This window comes from Ursus maritimus, unplaced genomic scaffold, assembly GCF_017311325.1.
Source record: "Ursus maritimus isolate PB19 unplaced genomic scaffold, ASM1731132v1 scaffold_3, whole genome shotgun sequence".
Taxonomy (NCBI): domain Eukaryota; kingdom Metazoa; phylum Chordata; class Mammalia; order Carnivora; family Ursidae; genus Ursus; species Ursus maritimus.
Genome location: NW_024425563.1, coordinates 74,340,453 through 74,362,523, shown reverse-complemented (window position 1 = coordinate 74,362,523; position 22,071 = coordinate 74,340,453). Strand labels below are relative to the sequence as shown.

Genomic DNA, 22,071 nt, shown 5'->3' with positions numbered 1-22,071 from the left:
ATGAGTCAAAAATGACTTCTTGCCTGAACCCATTCTCTATATCCATGGATGAAAACTTTTGACTCTCTTCCTATTTTCACGGTGTATAACACAATGATAAGCACCAAGCTGATCATCAATAAATACTGTTGACTGACAGATTCTTATTAAGGAATATGACAGAGACAATAGGAAGATGATATTTCCCATCCTTTGCATGTAGGTCAGACCATGTAACTAGTTTTAGCCAAAGAAATATAGGTGGTGATATACCTCACTTTCTGGCCTGACTCTTAAAACATCCCCTGAGGTCCTCAACACTCTGCTAGTCAGCTGCCCAAATGGAGGGTACCCACTGAAGGAGTCTGGGGGTCTTACTGAAAAGTAGAATCACCAGATGGAAGGACCCTAGGTCCCTGACTCAACATGGGGTGGGGGTGGAGAATCCCCAGGAGAGCCATCTGACCTACTTTGTTCTGTGACGTAAGAAATGAAACTTTTTTGTATTAAGCCACTGAAACTTGGAAATTGTTTGTTACAGCAGCTAACGTTAATTACCCTTGGCTAATAGCACAAATTACCTTACTACCTGACAGTTTACATGTCAAAATAAAACACAAAACATAGTTGAATGCTGTGAATACTCCTAAAAGTAATTTGCCAATTCAGGTAAAAGCAGTCTTTAGATTATTATGGTCCTAGACAAGACAATATCTGTGTGTTACAAACATCATACAGTTGTGATCTTCCTAAGTTTTAAATAGAAAAGGCATAAGAATACAAAAGTAATAGATAATTTGAGCACTATTTGGGTGATATCAAGCCAATATATTTTATCCTTATTAATCCCTAGTTTCTAGCATTCTGAAGCTCTTATAACAATAGTCAAGCCTAGAAGACTCTGATTATAATTTCTTCCACAATGTAGAAATAATACATCCTCTACCTTTAAGGCTGAGCTGTAAAAGATGCTTATGGGTTAGGGATGTGTGTGTTAGGAGACAATTCTCCACGAATCTTCACATTTCTTCACATCTTGTAAGTAGAGGCACTGACAGTCTTCTATTCAGGACTATCTTTTCTAGGATACTTTACAAAGAACAGCCTTGAAAGACAGAAATAGTATGTTCCTCTGCAGCACAGGATAGGTTTGTTTGCTGTCTAGTAAAATGAAAATAATGTCTCCCTCTGGTTCAAATTTTGGGCAGATTTGGGGTTTCCAATGCTTAGAGTTCCTCAGCTGTGACATAAATCCACTGTGTACATAGCACTCATCTAGAGCCATCAACATTGCTCCCATGGGACTTGGAGAAAGTGGAGAGTAGGCACTAATATAAAGTGCTTACTACCTCATGTGCCTTGAGTAATAAAGCCCCCAGTCTCCAACTCAGGAGACTTATGTCTTCTGCCAGACGCCATGAAACTATGGCAAGCTAACTGGCTAGCTGGAGAGCGGAGTAGAATCTCAGACTCCTCTCTGTTCTTGACAACATGATATAGGAGAAGTCCCCTACAGAAAAGAGGAGGACAAAAGAAAGCCCACACTTACTGTCCAGGGAGAGTACAGAAAATGAAATGACAAGGAAATAAAGAAAAAACACCAAATGACTATGCGTCTTCCTTTCCCTCTCAGGGTAGAATGCCTAGACAGAGTGGGGGAATGGAGACAGAGTAGAAATATCCAGATGGATGAGGGGGGATCCCAAGAATGTCAATTGGGAGTCAGGAGTGGCAAACGGCATGTTTCCACAGGATAGTGGATGCTGTGGTTTGGCCCCCAGTTCCTCCCTCCTCCAAGACTAATGCACTCATTTCCCTAGACGGTGACAATATTGATGTCTGAGAGTTCACAGCTAAATATTTCTCAGAAAACTGCTTTCAGCTGAAGAGAGCCCCACTGTCCAAGGGAATGCCCCCGGGGGTCAGGTGGGCACGGAGCAATTCTCATCCAGTGACTGGTCAATACAGGTCTAATACCGATCCACTACTGGTCAACAGAGGGTGCCTAGCCCCCTTACCTTAATTCAGGACACCTTGATGGTCTATTTCAGCTTCAAAGCTTCCCTACAGGATTGGCTGAGACTTTGTGGCATTCCCTCACACTTCCATCTGCTTTCATCATTCTTCCACCACTTCACCCAGCTGTAGATTCTGGGAGCCCTCCTCGACAAACTTCTCATGCAAATCTCCATCTCAGAGTGTGTCTCCTGGAAATCTTACCTGCAACACTTCAAAGACTTTATGCCCCTAGCTGGAGTGTCACATACACCCTCATCCAGCATGATGCAGAAGCAATAATGCTGCATTGGTGAAGGATGCCAAGTGAGCCTGAAGCAGCACTAACGTCTCCTACAGCCCCTCGACACAGGTGATGCAGGGCCCTAGTGGTTTCTGCATGCTCTGATAAAGCGACACAAATTCTGAGAGCTGGAGGACCAGCAAAATCTTGGGATAGCAAAGCCACAATATGTGGAGATTTCACCTCTAGAAATATATGTCTGGTTGCAGGATATAGGTCAGCATGTGTTCAAATGACCACACAGGCATTTCAGTAGATACTGGTCTAAGAAGAAAACCAGAATGACCACTCCACAGCAGAGACTAGCTAAAATCCACAGGCCCTTGTAGTCTCCCACGATCATGTGGTCATATAAACCTCATCGTGAAATACAACCAGATACCATTTTAGAAAGATAGAGAAGGAAGGAAAATCAATTTTACATCTAAGAATCTGAATCATTTAGAAAAGAATATTCAAACCAGAAGAAATTATATAATGGCAAATTTGAAGTTTATGTCTCACCCCTTCCTCCCCACCTTCTGCCATCAGAAGGTATAAGAAACTTGAAGGCTACATTCCCCTGGCACATTTCTGTTAGTAAATTTGAAGCCATTGGTAAATACAGGTCCATAGCAATTCCATAAAGAAAAATTCTAGTTTTTAAACTCTAATGCTGTCAATGATAGTATAGTTACAAAGAACTAGAACTTACATGGGTGATTTGAAAGTCCTCTGATCCAATAATATGAATTTTCAGTTGCCCAGATCAACAACTTACTGAGAATTGAGCTTTCCTTATCTTTGAATCCTCCCAGCGACTAGCATAGCATATGATGAACAAATATTTGAATATAATTTACTATCAGCTTTTGGGTTTGGGATTTTGGATCTTAAAACTCCATTCTGTGTCTTAAAGACTTAGAAGTCTTTTGATTTTCAAAACCTTTTGATAATGTAAAAATATCTGTAGGAGCATCGTTTTTTTAGCTCCTATTACAAAATACCTTATCAGGATTAGCTTAAGACAAGGAGTAAGAAAAGAGAGCAGAGTTCTGGGAGGGAAGAAACAGGACTCAGGGAGGGTAGTGGGGGGATAGACAGACAAATTCACTTGTGGGTTCATAATTTGTCTCAGGCCAGCCCGGAAAAGGGGCATGCAAGAATAGTAATTTTATCCCCAAAACATATTTTATACTGAGACAGCTGATGTAGTAAACTAGTATGATTGAGAAATAGCGACAGGAAAACAAAATTTCCCCAACAATTCTGTTCCATTTCAAACATTATCTACTCTTTTTTTTTAATATTTTATTTATTTATTCGACAGAGATAGAGACAGCCAGCGAGAGAGGGAACACAAGCAGGGGGAGTGGGAGAGGAAGAAGCAGGCTCATAGCGGAAGAGCCTGATGTGGGGCTCGATCCCATAACACCAGGATCACGCCCTGAGCCGAAGGCAGACGCTTAACCGCTGTGCCACCCAGACACCCCCAGACATTATCTACTCTTTTGAGTGAACGTGTTTGTGGTAGGCAGAATAATGCAGCCACCAGAAAGATGTCCACGTTCTAGTCCCCAGAATCTGTGAACACGCTACCTCACATACCCCATGGGACTTTGAGCTGTAGTTAAGCTGTGATTAAATTAAGGATCTTGACTTGGGAGACTCCACCATGGATTATCCATAGTGGGCCCAATGTAATCATGAGGGACCTTAAATGTGGGGGGGAGCCCAGAGTGTCAGTGTCAGAGTAATGTGATGTGAGAAAGATGGGACAGGCCATTGCTGCTTTTGAAGATGGAATTGGAATGAAGTGGAAACTGAAAAAAGAAAGAAAACAGATGCTCCCCTAGGGCCTCCAGAAAAGAACACAGCCCTGTAGTCAGCCTGATTTCTGCCTAGTGAGAACCATTTTGGACTTCTGACCTCCAAAAATTACTAGCCAATAGATGTGTATTGCTTTAAGCCACTAAACTTGAGGTGATTTATTTCAGCAGCGATGGGACACTAATACAGTGTTCATTGAAGCAGAGGGAAGCAAAGCTGAAGGAAGAATCAAATCACTATTCAACCAGCATATTTGTTTAATCACTTGAGAAAAGGCATTGGAGTAGGTCTTCAGACTGACACAGTAGCCATTGTTCCTCCATCAGGAAGCATTCTCACATGGAGCATCTCTGGAAGACAAATCTGACCAAGAAGCCATGATGGAGTTCTACAGGGAAGACAGAAGCTAGACAAGGGCGTGTGTCATAGCAGCAATAAAATGGAGAAGGATCCTAGGGGCTTTTTATGTTTCTATTTCCCTGAGAGATTCTTTTAAATATGAATGGTGAAAAGGAACACAGCAGTAAATATTCAGGCTGGTGGAATAATGAAAAAAATCAATCATCTCAAAACAACTTCATCTCCAGGATGACTTCAGTAATTTAGAAAATAATGGCCTGTCCTGGATGTGAGCGTGTTTCTTGACTTGTGGAAAATACATGCAATCTTATATCCCTCAAGAAAAAAAGAGGCAGGTGACAACTAATTATTTATTGACTAAATATTCTATAAATATTACATCTGAGGCTAAGCTAGAACAATCAGAAAATAATGAATGCATCCATTTATTTTTTGTATTTTTTTAGCATTTTTCAATGAATATTAATGCTCATAAGGAATGTAAATTAACAATTAACAATGGTTGCCTTTAAGTGGTTGGTCTACAGAGTTATATTGAAAGAGAGGGTTTTTTTTTTAATATAGTGAACGTTGGGGTGCATGGGTGGCTCAGTCAATTGGGCATCTGGCTCTTGGTGTTGGCTCAGGTCATGATCTCAGGGTCATGAAATCAAGCCCCACATCAGGCTCCATGCTCCATGGGGAGTCTGCTTGAGATTCTCTCACTTTCCCTCTCCCTCTGCCCCTCCCCTGCTCTCTCTTTCTCTAAAATAAATAAATAAATCTTTAAAAAAAAAATATATATATATAGTGAATGTTAGCAATTGTAAAAGTAAAGTTACCTCCTAATCATTAGAAGGCAACTTTGCATTGTACCAGTGACCTATAAATTTCTCTCTGGTAATTATGCTCTTTAAGATTCACCTGTGAAAAGGGAGACCCGAGCACCTGGGTGGCTCAGTTGGTTAAGCATCTGACTCTTGATCTCAGCTCAGGTCTTGATCTCAGGGTTGTGAGTTCAAGCCCCATGTTGGGCTCCACACTGGGTGTGGAGCCTACTTTTAAAAGGTAGGGAGGAGTCCCTGGGTGGTTCAGTCAGTTGAGCCTCTGACACTTGATTTCAGCTCAGAGTTGAGGAATCGAGCCCTGTGTCGGGCTCCATGCTCAGTATGGAGTCTGCTTGAGATTCTTTCTCTCCCTCTGCCCCTCTCCCTGGCTAATGCTCTCTCTCTCTCTTTCCCAAATAAATAAATAAAATCCTTAAATAAATTTATCAAATAAAATTTAAAAATTAAAAAAGGGGGAGACCAAGTAGCCCACCTTCTTTAGGAGACAGTCATTCTGTTAAGTCTTCTGGAAAAATTGCCCCATCTTTCCTAGTGACCAGAGAAATCATAGATTATTTAAATCGACAAATAATCTATAAACATGAAAACACAATATTATTAAATTTATGCTGACAAGAGGAAGAGTGATCACAGGAAACTTAAGCTCTATCTGCAGTGCTTTTATTTTTAGAGCATGGGTAAGCGAACTGTTTCCATCAAGGGCCAGATAGTAAACTTTTCAGGCTTTGTAGGTCATAAGATCTCCTACAACTGCTCAGTGCTGCCTTTGCAGCTGGATAGCAGTGTAAACGTGCATGCAACCGCTACTGTAACGGGCTGCCATGTTCGGTTTTGCATGTTATGAGATTGTCTCATTATTTTCTCCCTGTAAGTCATATGTGAAGAAGAGAACAAGTATGCACGAATATATACATGTTAAACCAAAGTGACCTTGAGTCTTGAACTATACAGGATTGATGGATTTGGACCTAATGAGGCTTAATGAAGGGGTCTCAGACTGGAAGTCACAAGATATGGGTTCTGGTTCTACTTCTGTTCCCAACAAACTCAAGTTCGAGGGGTCTCACTGTCTTTCTGTGTAAAGAGAGTCAAAGCATTCTGCTGCCGTTATCCCGAGCCTCCAGAGAACCGCCGCCACAGTCACGCAGTTTGTTAACAGATGCTGGAGCTCCTCTCACTAATGCATCTCTCAGCGCCTTAGTAAAGGAAGTCATCACTGGGCCCTCGCTAGTATTATAGTAAAGGGAGTGGAGCAGTGTGAGGCTGTCTATGATTGCTCTGCTCCAAAGTTTGCAACTCTCTAAACCTTTGGATTTCTTCCACAACATTACTCCCAGAAGCTCTGACATCTCAGCCTCATTGAATGTAGACAACCAATGAGCCCAAGTGTCAATCAGCCAAGCAAACTGTTACAGCCACTTTCAGCTGCTTGAGCTCATACACTGAATCCAGACTCTCTGTGAACTCCTATCAATAAACTTAGCCTAACCCAATGTGATATTCCATCCATCTTAATCTAACAACCAGAAAACCCATTCCCACATGAATTCACCATGTTTCTGCCAATATGTAGCAACAAAATTTCGTAATTATTTTAAACATAACTATACCCTCCTGACTCATATCTTGTACTAGTTCTGACTCAAGTTATAGAAGCCCTGAGAGGTCGTGTTGGTAGGTGTTGACAAGGTGAGGCAGGAGGAGCTGATTTTGCTGGCAAGGGAGTCTCAGAAACACTCAAGGGTTCAAGACTCTCAGCTTTGAATTTATACGGATACCCCATTCCAGGTCTCGCTCCTTCCCAATCTTTCCAGTAAGAAGTTGGCAGGTTATAAATCCAACTGGTATTGTAATTCTGCAACCTACCCAATTAAATTATGGACTATCTGCAGCAAATTCAGCTCAGTGGCTACAAAATACAAGAGATTCTTTTGGGGCTGCTATAGAAATTCTGATTATCCAACAGTGTCTTTAGTTGAAAGTTTAAAGGCCTGAAGTTTGTCATTTTTCTCTCAGTCAACTCACCAGTGCAATCAAAGGCAGTTACCCTACCTTCTAGTGTTTGCAGTTTTCATTCCTACCAAAACAAAACAAAACAAAACAAAACAAAAAAGTATGACAGCTACTTGGTCTCCAAGGCATTTGCTTCAACAAACACTTCATCACAATCAACTACAAGAGACCATTTACTTAATCATGATACCAATGCATGTCATGGATTATTAGTGACTCTTTTCTTTTCCTTTTTTTTTTTTTTTGCCAAGGAGTTAAGCAGTATGTATTTAAGCCCAAGAACATAACTGAACCAATTCCAGAATTCTATCTTTTAGGAGATGTTTCCTGGGACCATTCCTATTATTACATATTAGGGTCTAGGGAGGAAGGAAATTAAATATAAGGAATTGGTTACACAGGTGTTTGCTGGCTGAAAGAGCACAATAGAAACACTGAGGTAATGCAGCGATGCTAAATGCAGCTACCAGCCCTTAGGCCAGGGTAATACAAAGAGTTTAGATTATCAGAGCCTAGAACCTCAAAGGAGGGAGACCTCGTTGCTCCAAGTACCTCTGAGGAGACACACAAGCAAAGTACTACAAGAAGCTGGAGACCAGAACAAAATGCTGATGTAGGAGCCTTACTAATAGGAATAACAAGCAAGCAGGATGAAAATCCCTTCTCTTCTCCTCCTGACTCCCAATTCCTTGGTAGGGCCTGCTACTTGAGGAGGCTAACAGGCAAAGAATTCTGGGCAATGTAGTTTGCAAAGTCCCAGCTACATCATCACAGAGCCACACAGAGAAGGCTAAATTTAGAGTGAAATAATAATAGCTCAGTCACTGGTACTCTGCCATGTCCCAAGGGAGGACTCCTATTAACCCACTCAGAAGACCGACGTATTCAAAGCCAAATGCCAACGTAGTATTATACAATAAAAAATAATTGCCACAAAACCAGAATGCCAAAAGTCAATGGGATCAGCACATTTTCTCCCTGGAGGCAGACTTCCATGGGGCTAAACAAAGAGTTTTGACCCTCTGTTCCAATTCAGCCTTTACACTTTGAGCTTTAGATATGTGGAAATATTCCCAGCTTCCATGACTCTGATGACAAATTTCTAATTTATCTTCTCATTCATAATTAGTCCGTCTAAACACCACCTGAGCCTTTGCTCTCCAAAATCAGGAAAACGAAGTCTACTACTTTTTCAGTTCTTCAGGTTCCCTGGAAATGTCTCCTTGTATTTAACAGGAAAAAAAAATGATTTTCCCCAAATTATGTGGCCTGACTAATCAGGACTCTTTCTGGCTACAAAGTACAAAAAACTCAGATTGGCTTAGGTAAAAAATAAAAAAGTGGAGTTCATTAGCTCAGGCCAATCAGTCAGTATGTGTGTCCTAGGTACACCTGTATTGAGTTCTTCATGAGTGCAGAGATACAGTGACAAACGCTTCCTCATCGTTCTGGCCTGTTCTGGACCTCGGGTGCCTGCCGTTGGTGCTTATTAGTCTGGCTGTGACCTTACAAAAAGGCTCTACCTTCTTCTCTGCTCCAGTCACCTCGTCTTCCACCTACGCTCAGGTTTCTGGTTGTGTAAAATACAACATAAATTAAAAGAGGACTGGGGCATCTGGGTGACTCAGTCAGTTAAGCATCTGCGTTCGGCTCTCTCTCAAATAAATATATAAAATCTTAAAAAAAAAAAAAAAAGGACGACTGACTGATAAACTGGAGAAAACTTAGCAATATATATAACATTAACTAGGAGTTAATATCCAGATAATATCCTTAATATGAGAGCTCTTTAAATAAAACACTTTGAAAGAGATGAACAACCCAAGCGAATACATAAAGGATGTGAATTGGCAATTCACAAAATAAGTGAAATATTCAAGACATCAAATTATATCCAGGAGAAAAAGGTATCCATAAACCAATGGGGAAAGCAAAATTTTGTCAATTTAACAATGAGTATCCAATCATAAAATCTGTGCATTTTTTGGTCCACTTCTAATCATTTACCCTGAGGAAATCATTAGACAAGTGTACATGTATAAAGGTCTTGATTGTGATGCTTCATATAGCAGATATAAGTTTAGTGTTAAGAACACTATGAACATAGTATTACTAATTTTTTTTTCATTTCTTTTGCCCCATGCTCCAATATGCTTAGCATGAAGCTCTTGTTGATCCTGTTGCTATTTAAACTTTTGATATTTTTTGGCATTGATATTTTGCATTAGTTTCAATTTTTAAAAATACTGCATTCAGATATGATTTATCTTCATTAGTAAGGGCCTTCTTGTGTGTGTGGTGCCCTTTAAACGCGCTGAGGCAAGTGCTTCATTTGCTTCACCCTCTTCCCAGCTTTGTTTAAGAGAAATGGAGATTAATTTTACCCATGTGTATTAGTTTGCTAGGGCTACTGCTACCAACTGGATGGCTTAAAAGAAATTTATTGTATCACAGATCCAGAATCTAGAAGCCCAAGATGGGGCACCTGGGTGGCTCAGTAGGGTAAGCATCTGCCTTCGGCTCAGGTCAAGATCTCAGGGTCCTGGGACTGAGCCCCACATTGGGCTCCCTACTCAGCGGGGAGTCTGCTTCTCCCTCTCCCTCTGCCCCTTCCCCCTGCTCATGCTCTCTCTCTCTCTCAGATAAATAAAATCTTTAAAAATTTTTTGAAGAAAAAGAAAAAAATAGAAGTTCAAGATGAAGATGTTAGCAAGCTTGGTTCCTTCTGGGGACTGTGCTACAGAAGGTGTTCCGTGCCTGTCTCCCAGCTTCTGGAGACTTGCTGGAAATCTTTGGTGATCCTTACTTAGAAGATATATGAACTTGATCTCTGCTTTCATGTTTACATGGTGTTCTCCGTGTGTGTGTGTGTGTGTGTGTGTGTGTGTGTGTGTGTGTCCAAATTTCCCCTTTTTATAAAGACACTGATCATCTTGGATTAAAGGCCCACCCTACTTCAGTATGACCTCATCTTGACTAATTCCATCTGCAATCACCCAATTTCCAAATAAGTTACCTTCTGAGGTACTGAGGGTTAGGACTGCAGCATATGAATTTGGGGGTGGAGGTGGGAAACACAGTTAAACCTATAACACCATGTTTAGTAAATCTTCTTTTTGCTTTAGTCTAATATTCCAGAATTTTTGCTCTGCATTCAGTAATGATCAAGATTGACTTATAGCCTCTGGCTTCCTTTTGACTGCAATTAATTCTATACCTACCCAGAAGCAAGTATCTTATAGGCTAAAAGATGTGCAGCACCTCAGGATTGCCTACTCACCAGTCCATTATTGCTGATTCTTACAGCTCAGGCTCTGGAACACAAGGAATCAAAGAAGAGTTGAAAAGCCAGTGAGCAACATGAACCCTAGGAGATACGGGAACCCTAGGAGATATGGCCTACCCCCACGCCATCTCCAGTCACACACTCATCGTCCGCTCCCTATCCCTCATCTACAGTTCTTTAGAAAAGAAGGGAAGCATTGTGATTTGCATTTGCACTTCTACCTACATCATTAAAATAAGAGCGAGCAGCCTTAGTTGAGTGTCTTTACAGACAGGATTTAATTTAATCATCATGACAGCTTTAGGAAGTAATACAAATGTAGAAATGAGACTTGGAGTTCACACAAAGTAAGTGGCAGATCCAGGATTTACACCAAGATCTCCTCCATCAGAGCCCTGAGACAAGGAGCTCTATTGACGGATACAGACCTTTGACCTAATTCTAAGGTTCTGTCAAGCCACAGTAAAGCCATTAACAAAAGAAGACCCTCCCAACAAACCTCACTTCCGCCCTTTTCTGCTGCTCATGGAGAACGGCCATGTGCTAACCTCCCACCTTCTTCCAACCACCTGGAGCAGAGATTTGGAGCTCTTTGTAGCCACACTTCCACTGAGTCAGTAACCGTCTAACAGAGATACTGTAACATACATCTCTTAGTAGGAAACTGGTACAGTATACACTCCACAGCTAATGCAAACATAGTTTTCTTAACGGTGAGAGACAGTGGAGCTCTGGCCATAATCTCACTCCAACTATGTTAGAGTGCTGTGGGGATTCATTGTGAGCCAACAATTATTGTGGAGTTCCTCAACCGTGTTTGTGCAGAGTCTATAATCTATAGGCTTCTCTTCTTTTTCCTCATCGAGATCTTTGCACAGATGGTTGTTCATAAGGAGAGTTTGCAAGGATGGTATATAAATGAGCAGAACTCACAACTGCTTTTCACCCTGATATAATTTAATGTTTTAATGATGCCATTTAATGATGTGCAACAGATAGCAGAACTTGTGTCTCTACAACTCATGATAATTAATTCAAGGGGTAAACAACTAGAATGTTAACTAATGTTGTCCCAAGGCCAAGCAAAAGGGGAAAAGAGGAATGGGAGAAAGAAATACAAAGCTTGAGAGATCTCAAACCATGCTCTGGTATCGTTCCCTTTTTGAGGGGATATGAGGAAAGACATGGCAACAAAATTAAGAAGGAATAACAAACAGCTTATCTCCTTGTTATTTGTTTTTTTTATTGCCATCTTTTCATAGCAACATGAAATTAGAAATGGTGGCTCACAGGAAAAATTGGTCTACGTATTAAAGGATATTCCATGCATACTCAATTATCTGTGCCACACTGCATTGTATTAAGCTTTGACATCATTGAAGTCTTAATGCTGTCATCCTCCAAATCATTGTTTGCACATTCCCTAGAAAGCATCATTCCAGAATTTTCAGGAAGGGAGAATGAAATGTCCACTCTTAAAGTTGTCTTCTTTCCCATCATTGTTGGCTCCTTACAGTTTTACATTGCCTACTCTCTCCTTCCATTATGCCACCGTCTCTTAAACTAGTTTCAGCCAAAGCATGAGAATTCTATGACACAAACTGAGATCACTTTGCCACTGTCTGCCGTGATTTCCCAGTGCCTGTCATACACTTTGATTCTTACCTTCCAGAGATACACGATGTGTTATTGAAATCTTGTAGTGAAAAATAATTTTGGAATCATTTTGAAGCTTTGAAATACACCATGCAACCAAAAATTAAATATAAAAATATGTCTTTGAAGTTAAAATTTACTCCAATAGAGAAGACATCTGTTCATTTTGAACTGTGCTCATCTCTGCTTATTATTTTATCTCTGATGGGCTATCTACAACCGCACTGAAGAAATAAACATTTATACTTGGAAGAGTAGATCCATCCTTGGACTATATTCTCTCAGCTCTCCTTGTTACTTACAAAGAGGGCTATGTAACTCAATCTACTCCTGTTTCCTGTAATCTTCACCTCTTTACTCCTTCCCTGCTAGCATAAAACAGGCGTGACTATCTATATCCAAGGTGGAATCTATTCAATAAGAAAGTACAAGTGTACCTAGCTTAAAAAAAAAAAACTTGATAAAATAAAATGGAGACTTATATGAAACAAAATAATGCACTACAGAGCTTTAATTATAATTCAACTACTTACAAAATAACATCTACACGCAATTTTTCAGTTATCATTTGAAGGAATATATCTATAATTATGGGAGCAAGGTCCTGGACTGTCAGATCCTACCACTGCCCCATGAGCAGCAAGCAAAGTAATTAGTGACCTACAAATCATTAACGTTAATAATAGTTTCTTTAGAAAAAAAATTCGATTCATTCCTCCTATTTGGAAGGGAAATCACTACATTATCACTTAATAAGTGTCATCTTTTAAAAATTACAATTATCTTGGTGAAAGAACAGCAATTTTCCCAAATAGAAAACGAACAAATGCCTACAGTCATACTAACACGACCGGCCCTTTTTCCCTAAGTATCAGATCCTTCCAGAGTCTTCTGGAATACAACATGAACAAGACTCTGGCAGGGAGAGCCTTTGGAACTATTATGCAATTCAGCCTACTGAATGGGAATCATGTATCAGCATGATGGGAATATGTAACAAGATGCTCAAAACCAGCTCAAATGTATACATTCTTGCAAAGTTCATATATGAGTTAAGAACCTGTCCACATTTCATTACATTCTTAAAGTTCACTACCATACTAATTACCATTACCACCTGCCATACTAAGCACTAGGATATAAGAAGCTGGGGTGGAGAAAGGGGGATCTCACAAAGTGGTTTCCATCTGGTTGGGGAATGGGAGGTCTCAGTCAGTGACTTCATCTTCTTTCTGAGGCGTTCTAGTATCTCATGGAGTCTTAGCCCTTAGCACAAGAAAAAGGCCCCAGATAGATAAGAATACTCCTGACATCACATCACCAGGTATGTTACTTAGATTATATGTGGCTTCCCAAGATTTTGTTTTAAAAAAATCAAAATTACATAAAAAGTACAGAAAGACAAAATAAAGAGGAACACAGGCCAAGGTGGGTTCAAAATAGCCCCTATCTTCAGACTTCTGTGGCTTAAACTGAGTTCTAGCACTTCTACTTAGAAAACCTCTCTTTTTAGACTCAATCCAGATATAGAAGAGAAAATACATCTGCCATTCTACCCACCTTATGCCAAACCCTTTCTTCTCCCTGAGGAAAGAGGAATTGCTAACCAGATTGATAAGGCTCAAAATATTCATTTGGCCACACTTAAAAGTATGAGAATTCACTGTGCATTTAAAGTGCTTAAGATGCATACAGATTCTCTCTTGGCTTGCTTTCTTCTTAGCGCTGGGTGTGTAAATAGACTTGGAATTGCCATTCAGAAAGGGCAGGTCCTGCCATGTCTTGGAGAGCCGGTCATTACTTCTCAATACCATAACTTGTGGCTGCCCAGAGGGTGGTGATATGACAAGACACAGACTAGGGTTGGGAACAGCATGTGGGAGGCCCTGCTTAGCTTACAGAAATGTCTTTAAAAGAAACACAGATAAACTGGAGTGTGTCCAGAGGTACAAAAGTAACCGTTTGAGAAACACTCATCCAAGATATGTGGATCAGATAAACAGTCCTGGGCCACCTACGTTTCCCCTTCTCATCATCTCTTGGTGCAAGATGAATTGGAATGCAGAGAAGCAGCCACAGCGTGAGGCAGGAGGTGGTTCTGCTAGCTAGTCGGACCTGAGTCTTACCTATGAACACTCAGCGTGACAGCATCTTATTCTCAACCACACAGCGCAGCTGGAGGAACCACCTCTCCCTCCCTGCCTTGCACCATCCCCGAGCTAGCCCTTTTAGCAACTTTTCACCACCAAAACTGCCTGTGTTCCTCATGACCTGATAGCACTAGATTAACAGGACTGGTGGAGCAGAGAAGGGGACATACAATATGATCTGCTCGAGGCCCTGTCCCCGCCACTCCACCCCCAGGAACTGCCCACTTACTAGAATTAATTAGAAAAAGTACAATCAATAATGCATTAGCCAGCCTTTTGAAATTTCTCATGGGTCAGCAGGCATGGGCCCTGTTGAGTTTTACACTTGAGAAGTTAACCGACTCTTGCTATTATTTCAAAAGTCAGAGTAATAAGGGAAATACTTCTTTCTTTTCCAGGAAATTCATTTAAAAATTGGCATCTCTCATAGAATAAAATTACTTACAGTAAGTCTGAAGCTAAAGTAAAAAGAACAATGTTTTCTAAGAATCATATTGATTTTTGAAAATTCTCAGGTATCAATGTTAATTAATAATATCTCCACCCCAACCAGCAATAACAGTCACATAATATGGTGATTCTGACAAAATGATGTTCAAATATGTATGCACCTGAAATATTAAAAATTTTAAAGTAAGAGAGAAAGAAAGGTACTCCAAGACACCATGATTGTATTCATTGCTGCACTTTTGAAATGGCAAACTCCTGGAATCCAAAGCAAAATATCCATCAGTAGGTGACTTGATAAATGAATTACAGTACATCCACAAAATAGTATTACATTCGGTCCTTTGCTTTCTTATTTTTAGCTAAATTTTATATCCTAAAGATCTTTAAGCCATAAAAAAATACTAGTTAATCTATGTCTTTCTAGGAAAATCTCAAAGATAATCAATTTTGTTTTTAAAGATAGCATGATTCTATTGGTGTAAATTTCTCTGTGTGTTTGTACGTGTGTGTGTGTGTGTGTGTGTGTGTGCGCGTCTATGTCTGTTTGTGTGTCCTCAGGAAGGTATATTCATTCATTCATTCAACAAATATGTATTATGCCCTCTTATGGGCCAGGCACTGTTCTTTCCTAGGTATTATAGGAACATAGATGAAAAAGACAAAGTCCTTATTCTCATGGAATTTACTCATGTGTGGAGGAGAAATATAATGAACAATTAAACAGATAGATACTTTTGGAAAGCAACCAACCCCACTAAGAAAGTAAACCACACTAAGGGACACATTGTATAAATAGGCTGAGGAAAGACCTGAAAGCCAGACTTGATCTTTCAAGCGAAGAATCCATCCAATGCAAGACCCTCAGCACCAAGCCAGGGAGGTAACATGGGCTAAAGGAAATGGTGGAAAAAAGTTAAAGAAGCAGGCAGGGCCAGGTCATGGAGTCTTTTAGATCATGTGAAAGACTTTACATGTTATTCTGTTTGGAGTGGGAAACTAATGAAGCTAAGGTTAGAGAGACAGAGGAGGTGAGACAAAATGACTTACATATCTTAAAAAGAACACAAACATTCCCCCATGCCAGTCCCCAGGATGAATTAGAAACATCTAATATTGAAAGAGAAACTCTTTCTTCCTTGTTTTATTTTTTTAACTATGTGCATATAATATTTGAAATTTTGATGAAAAAATGGGCTATGAATATAAGGTGGCAAACTACCGCTGAGAAGATTTGTTTCTTGATTTAACGTGTAATACTTTTTTTAAGCATACCTGGAATGTCATCAGTCCTCACCGAAATGGGCAAGAACAATGTCATATTAACATAAACTATGATCTTCAAGCTTCTAAACTCCCCACCAAATCAGGCAGAAATTACCTTTTAAAATTCCTCTCCATCTTCCAGCCCGATCCAGCTTAACCTCTGGGAACCCCGGCTTGGGACTCTATAAAGAGAGCAATGATATCGACCTCAGGTATAATGGGTTAATGCAGGGAGAGCTGAAACTTGAGTACATATTGGAGTACTACCCGGAGAGTTAATAAGGGATACAAGACTTAAACACGTGCGCCGTATGCAAAGTTCCCAGGTGATTCTGACCCACCAAGTTAATACATTTGGCCAATCTAGTGCAATTCCTGGCTATGCAAGCCCTAATAAGAAAGGGTTTGCTCCCCACCTTTCCCTCTTTTGCCTGAACTACAGACTAGCTGGCTTCCTTCCTATGATCCTGCTCACCAACTCTTAAATTAACAAAATGAAAACTGACCAAGATAAAATATAAAATCCTGCATAAACAAAAAGTCACTTGTGTAAATATTAAATAATATGTGTCATATGATTGTAGTCAGTTTTTACAGCCATTTTAAGAATTTGCACATGCATGAGACGGGTGGGAATCACATGAGACCCAGCCCCCTCGGTGAGGGGCAGTTGATGGTACTGGATCCACTCCAGTAGGAACAATAAGGCACTTGTGGCCAGATTCACCATGCCATTGGCAGTGTCTTCCAATACCACTGGTTGACCCAGTCTCCCCAGAAGAAAGCACCAAGCACTGGCACGGCAGCTGTTCTCTCTCTATAACAGAGCCACCACAGTTCCTGTGTCCCTCCCAGACAAGAAGGGACCCACTGAGGCTCCGTTCTTCCCACCACCTCAGAGCAGAAAAAAAGCCCCAGTGGAGAGGCCAAATAAACACTACTCACACATTTGGAGAAGGTTACATATTCAAAGAGATGAAACACAAAAAAGAAACCAGCAGATAAATTCCTTGCCCTTCTGGGTTATCCCCTCCCCCTCATCTATGTGCCTAACACTATCCCCAACTTTACTCCTCATATTGCATTGATGTTTCCATCAATCAGCCTCTAAAGCCATCCTCAAGCACCCCAAAGTCACACCAACTAGAAGTGAGCTGTTAAAAAGCAATAACTGACCTCACCTGTGGTCATGAAATATAACAGACAAGGAGGATCCCCTACTCCCACCCCAGCAAGCACCAGAGGCTGCGGAATGAAACAACAGAGACCTACCAGAAAACAGAAGGGTCTGATAGACTGGCAGTGACTTCTTTGACATCGCACAGAGTTCTTGCTACTCCCACCCATTAGGATTTGATATTTGCTGTGGACCGGTGACAGCGGGACGTTTTTATGCTTTTTGGGTTGTTTTTTTTTTTTTTTTTACTGTCTCTCTCCAAACGGAAGCTTATATTGCAGTTTTTCCTGGTACTTCTTAATTACCACAAATGATTATGTTGAGAACCAATAACTTGTATTTTAGTCTGTATGTCACGAGCCCAGGGAAACACCAGGAGACCTGATGGAGTGGAGTGAACATCACCTAGAAATCTGGACTTGGAGAAAGAGGGGGAGGTTATATAAATGGAAAGAAAAATGTGATGTTGGGTACCAAAGAGGTGGACTATGAAAATTCACATTTGCCAACATGATAACTATACTTCCAGCTCCTGAATCCCTGCTTGCAATAACTGCTATAACATTGAAACTGTATACCAGTCTGGCAGGTATAAGGCGGTACGTCAATGTTAATTTAGTTTGCATTTCTATGACTACTATTGCATTAGAGCATCTTTTAATATATTTATCAGCTGTTTGGATTTGCCCTTGTGAACTGCAGATTTATCTCCTTCATCTATTTCTCTATTGTCTTTTTTGTCAAATTGTAAAAGCTGAGTATTATAGTTATTAATCCTTACTTAATCCATCATCTGCTTTGCAGAAATTTGCTCCAAATCTAATGACTGTCTGCAGGCATTGCTTATAGTTTATTTTGCGTACAAGACTTTTAATATTTATGTTCTCAGATATGTAATTTTTAATCTAGGATTTTAATCTAGGATTCATTTAATCTAGGATTCTAATCTAGGATTTATTATTATTATTATTATTATTAAGCTCTCTCTCTCTCCCTAGATTGTATGCTACCTCCTAAATTCCTTCCTAAAATTCTTAACATTTTAATTTTTATATTTAAGTATTTGAACAGGAAATGATTTTTATATATACAAAATGTAGGGATCTAATTTTACACTCCTATAGGTGGGCAATCAGTTTTACCAGCACCAACTGTTAAATAAATCTTTTCTCCCAGAATTAAAATAATCTTGTCATATGTTACATTTTAATGTTTCCTGCTCTGTATCTGGATGACCAATTTGTCTACTCCTATGCCAGTTCCATATATTACTTGAATTTTAGTGGTTATAGACTATGTTCTGATATATGGGATGCCCCGGTCACTATTCTTTTAGATAAATTTCTGTCTATTTTTAAGATTTTTTTCTTTGTCTTCCAATTGAACTCTAAGGTCAGTGTGTCCAGTTCCACAAAACAAATCCAAGTTGGTATTCTAACTGTAATTATATGAAATATATAAATTGATTTGGGAATAATTAGCTCTTTACAATTAAATCTTCTCATCCAAGAACATGGTATGCCTCTCAATTTGTTCAGACCTTAATTTTATGTTGAAATTGCTATAGTTTTCCTCACATAGAGCCTTCATTCGTTTTGCCAATTTTTTGGTAAATTGATTGTGTAATGTCATCATAGAGACAGACTATCTTTCTCACCTCATGAAACTTGCTTTGACCAAAACAGGCAGGCAAAAGTGAGAAAATGGTAGCTCCAAGCCTAGGCCTCAATATGCCTTGCATGTTTCTTTGTGTTCTCTTTTATTGTTGCCATAGCAATGAAAAGAGCTTCCTCTATAGACATTGATCCTTCAACCTAAAGGCAGATCTTAGAGCAGCGCCACTCAGCCAAGCCCAGTCAAGAGTATTGGGTGAAATTACCTATCAACATGGACCATTGAAGGGTCCTATTTGCGATTCCCACTGTGTTCTTGTGAGGAAAGCAACCCCCTGCCATCTCTGCTGTAACTTATATCACGTACATCAAGAACAACCAACCCTACCACTTAGAGCACAGCAGATTGGACTGGATGTTCTCATCCATGCTAAAAGCAGACATGGTGAGCGCAACATTAGGAAGAGCGAATCCTCTGAGAAACTTGCAGTGAAACTCTGCCCAATTGGGATGCTCTGCATCAGATGGTAACATATCAACGCACTCTGAAATAATATGCACACAAAAGTGGGTCTCACATGCACTGTATGATAAACAATTGCTCCTCATCTCCCCGTAGCTGGCTCACAGTCCAATCTGGGAAGTGCTGGCTACTAGACTCTTTGGGTTTGGCCTGTGAATGTCAACAAATCTCTACACTCTAACTTTTTCTTTTCCAACAAAAAAATAATAACTGGTATATTTTAGTATTTATCATAAACAATACAAATAATACCAAAGAAATCTGCTATTTTATAACACTTATACATCTTATTTTGTATAGTTCTAATTAATCTATTGTTGTTCCCCTTTTACAGGTGAGGAAACTGAGCTTTAGAGAGGTAAAATAACTAGTTCGGTGACATACAGCTTGGAGGTAGAGGAACTGGGATAGAAATCCAGACCTGTCTGGCTAAGGGTGGTCTTCTACGCTTCCCTTAGCAGTGGTTCTCAATGTGTGGTCCCCAGACCAGCAGCATCAGTATCCCCCGGGCACTTGTTAGAAATGCACATTCCTGGGTTCCACCCAGACCTACTGAATCAGAAGCTCTGAGAATGGAGTCCAGGAATCTGTGTTTTAACTAAGCCCTCTTCACCAGGATTCCAATGCCTGCTTAAGTTTGAGAACCACTGCTCTATACCATACCACTTCCATAAAATGATTTTAAAGGAAAGAAAGAATTCTGTGAGCGGAAGTGATCCAACAGACTTCCTGAAGAAGACATACTGTAAGCTGAACTTCAGAGGATGGAAGAATAGAAGTGGGTGTAAAAAGGAGACGGGAAAAGCTAAGCCTACTCTTACCAGATGATCCTGCAACTGCACTCCAAATGAGTTGGAAATTTATGTCCACACAAAAACTGGCACACGGATATGTATAACAGCTTTACTCATGATGGCCAAAATGTGGAAGCTACCAAGATGTCCTTCAGTAGGTGAATGGATCAGACAACGGAATACTGTCCGGCGCTAAAAAGAAATGAGCTATCAAGCCGTGAAAAGTCATAAGGGAAGCTGAAATGCACACTACTAAGCAAAAGAAGCCAATTTAAAAAAGATGTTTACTTACAGTTTTATGACTCCAACCATATGACATTCTGGACGTGGGCAAAACTGTGGAGACAGTAAAAAGATCAGTGGTTGGGGGTATGGGGGCGAAAGCAGGCATTTTTAGTATTTAGTGAAATTCCTCTGTATGCCACTATGGTGACAGATACCTATCATTACACAATTGTCCAAACCTATAGAATGTACAACACCAAGAGTGAATCCTAATGTAAACTATGGACTTCAGATGGTTATGATGTGTCAATGGAGGTTCATCATTTATAACAACATATCACTCTGTTGGGGAGATACTGATAATGGGAGAGATTATGTGTGTATGAAGGCAGGGGTATACGAGAAATTTCTGTACCTTCCTCTTAATTTTGCTAATGAACCTAAAACTGCTCTAAAAAATTAGTCTTAAATAAATTACTTAAAATACTAAGTACCAAAAGCACTTCTCTTAGAAAAGTTCAAAGTCAAAAGAGTGATTATTTGGATGGAAAGGACAACACCAGCTTGCATAGAGGAGATAATCATTAAAAGAGGCCATAAAGAGTTTGGAATTTGAACAAAGAGAAAGGAAAGTACTATTTAGGTAGGGTTTCTCAACATTGGCAATAGAAATGTTTTGGGAGAGAGAATTATTTGTCTTGGAGGGGCTGTCCTGTGCATTGTAGCAGCCTCCCTAACCTCCACCCACTAGATGCCAGTAGTCCCCTCCAGCTGTGACAACCGAAAAGTCCCCAGACATTGCCAAACGTGAGGGGAGGAGGGAAAAGACAAGATTGCCCCTGGTTAAGGACCAGTTAAACAACCAAGTGAAGGGAAAGGCATGCAGACAAATAGCGTAAGGAGAGAGAATGGTTTGGTTGAAATACGGTGTTGTAACAAATATTCATTATGAAAGGTGGAGCTGAAAAGTAATAAAGTAATGAAAGATGGGGTTAGAAAAGTCTTCTGGGACCACAGGTCTCCAGACTTTTTTTTTTTTTAAGATCTTATTTATTTATTTGACAGAGAGACAGAAAGCCAGCAAGAGAGGGAACACAAGCAGGGGGAGTGGGAGAGGAAGAAGCAGGTTCCCAGCAGAGCAGGGAGCCCGATACGGAGCTCAATTTCCAGGACCCTGGGATCAGGCCCTGAGACAAAGGCAGATGCTTAATGACTGAACCACCCAGGCCCCCCAAGTCTTCAGACATTTGGTTTAAAAGTTTGAGGTATATTCTGTGAACAAAGAGGAACTACTGAAAGTCTTTGATCTGGGAGTAACAGGTTTAGAGCACTAAGATTTTCAGATGAGGTTGCTTGGAAGGGATTAAAAAGACTGGTTAATGTCCTTCTTTGGTGAGAGAATTTTTAAAAATTGTTACCTAGTTACACCATTTATACTAAATATTTTCTTCATCAACTAAAAGGTAGTGAATGGTTTTTGGTCAAAAGTTTATATATGTGCAATATATTTCATAATAAAATCTTCTCCTTAGGGGCACCGGGGAGGCTCAGTCAGTTAAGCACCGCACTTTTGATTTCTTCTCAGGTCATGATCTTGATGTTGTGAGATCAAGCCCCCCTAGAAGGGCTCTGTGTTTAGCAGGGAGT

The 22,071-nt window shown here is 40.1% G+C and overlaps 1 long non-coding RNA gene across 2 annotated transcripts; it reads right to left on the bottom strand.

The window, feature by feature from the left end:
* Positions 1-9,886: 9,886 nt before the first annotated feature.
* LOC103658674 lies at positions 9,887-20,538 on the bottom strand. 2 transcript variants are annotated; one of them, XR_005838613.1, is made up of 3 exons: positions 20,492-20,538; positions 16,208-16,274; positions 9,887-10,601 (listed from the first exon to the last, which is right to left on the bottom strand). It is a non-coding gene; the product is annotated as an uncharacterized LOC103658674 (long non-coding RNA). The 2 variants fall into 2 exon arrangements; XR_567247.1 differs by lacking the exon at positions 9,887-10,601 and adding an exon at positions 15,487-15,719 and having other exon boundaries at positions 20,492-20,530.
* Positions 20,539-22,071: the final 1,533 nt, after the last annotated feature.